Below are 2,282 nucleotides of genomic sequence, written 5' to 3'. Positions count from 1 at the left end.
CCACTATGGTCGTCACTAAACACAGTTCTGTCGTTCATTTCTGACAGAACCCCAACACCAGGGAGAAGGCTCAGGCCCTTTGGTGGCCTGGCTGCCTCAGACCGCAGACGGGCCCCCCAGGAAGGACCTGGCCCAGGTGGTGGGGAACCTGAAGGTCCGGGTGAAGGGAGTCAGGAAGCTGAGGGTGGAAACAGCAACCATGGACCCAGGCCAGACCGCCCAGGACCCAAACCAGCTTCCCATTAAAGGAAGAAATCCAAAATAGAGCCAGAGCAGGGGCAGAGCAGTCAGTCAGAGGATGAGAGCCAGGCTTCAGCTTCAGCTGTACACATAGGTATGTGAAATCCTGATGGTTCAAGTTTGTTCTCATGTTTGAACTTACTCATTTGGTTTGACTGTAACATACCACTTAGTTTACTAAGGAAAGGCTGATTGTATTATCATTTTAATCACAGTTTCTGTGGATGTACATGTGGATGGTAAAGTGGAAAGACCCTCAACATCACAAACAGATCAGGGTATGTATGAATTTACCTTCTTTAAAACATTATGTGCATTGATTCGAACTGGGATATTTCACTTATACTACAGTGGGATATACTGTCATTAAGCATGTAGACACATTTTTTAACAAGCGTGTAGACACATTTTTTAACAATGCTGGTGTGAAAAGCCTAAATGTGACAATTTGACATATAAATGAATGATACAATCTCTGTATTGCTTCAGGTGTGTCCAGTGCTGCTGACAATCCAGAGGTTCCTGCAGGCCATGAAAGCTGAGAGTGGGGCGGCACAGTTGGGAAACATCCTAGATTTAACAGTGTTTTTGGAACCATACCAAGAGGTGTTTGTTGAGCTCTTCAGGCTATGCAAAATAGCTCTAGTCCTCCCAGTCAGCAGTGCTGCATGTGAGCGGAGTTTTTCAGCTCTAAAGCTCATTAAAACTCATTTGAGGACAACCATGCTAGACAACAGACTAAGCCATTTATCTTTGCTAAGTATTGAGACAAGAAGAGCGAGGGCACTCAACATGGATGATTTTATCAAAGTGTTTGCAAGCAAACACAAGAACAGGCGAATTGCACTGTTTTAACCCTCCTGTTTACCTAAGCTTAATAGTCCATGAGCCAGGGGTCTGTACCTCCAACCATTGTTGCACATGTTAAGTTTTGCACAGTTTTGTTAAGGTCATATTTTGCCCAAAGAGTCTTATTTATTTTAATTTTGTTGGCACTTTATTTGTTGGCACTTTATTGTTGCGCATGTTAAGTTTTGCACAGTTTTGTTAAGTTCATATTTTGCCCAGAGTCTTCAGAAAGTGCATTGTCTTTTTTGTATGTACTATTGAAGTTAGAATAAAGTATGGTAGTTTTCAATCACATTTGTATTTTGCCTTTTCCTGAATGTTGTGACTTCGCACCCCATATTTTTCCCGGCGGGTTACCCAGTGCCCCTTGTTCCCGCCTTTGCAGCACTTGTTTATTGCTGCAGGTGAGGACACATCGACCCTGAAGGCTCCGGTAAGATCCGACACGGATTTCACCAACGTGGAGGGGTGGGCCGATACTCAGGCCTCCCCTGGCAGCGCTTCTCTGTCCGGGCGTCGGATGGCTCCCTAACGAAAAGCCGCTGCCCCCGACCGCCTCCAGAAGCAGATTGTCGGCCTAACGGACAGGGTGTTCGTTTGTGCCTCTCAATCCGCGGCGGCGGTCAACAACATCGCCCTGCTCTCCTCTGCCATGGTCTCCTTGTCGGCTGACAGGGAGGCCTACGGCCCGGAGGAAGCCGCGAGATGGCTGGCGGTTTCCCGCTTTTCCAGCGCCATCCTCCAGCTATGCCAGCCGATAGCCATTTCGGCCGGCCGGCATATGGCGTGGGCTACCATGATTCAAAGGGTCATATGGCTCTCCCACACTGCGGTGCCGGAACGAGAGCGGGCCAGCCTCGTCCACGGTCCACTAGCGCCGGATGGCCTATTTGGTCCCAGGTTCTCCGAGGTGCTCGCGCACCAGCAGTCAGTCCGTGAGAATCGTTCCCGGTTCGGGGCGATTCTCACGGGCTCCTCCCGCCAGCAGGCTGGGAGGAAGCGGGGTCTAGGCCGGTCCCAGCGTTCCAGGGCGCCGCCTCCGACTCCAGCCCCTTTGCAGCAGCAGCAGCAGCCGCAGCCGCCACGCACGGGGAGAGCAGCAGCGCCACGGACCGGGAAGTTCCGGACGCTTGCTCCTACTTTTTCTTTCCCTATTAAAGAAAAAAGTAAAGACCGTTCGGCCGAACGGCAGT

This window comes from Gadus chalcogrammus, chromosome 16, assembly GCF_026213295.1.
Source record: "Gadus chalcogrammus isolate NIFS_2021 chromosome 16, NIFS_Gcha_1.0, whole genome shotgun sequence".
Taxonomy (NCBI): domain Eukaryota; kingdom Metazoa; phylum Chordata; class Actinopteri; order Gadiformes; family Gadidae; genus Gadus; species Gadus chalcogrammus.
This window is presented reverse-complemented; position numbering follows the sequence as displayed.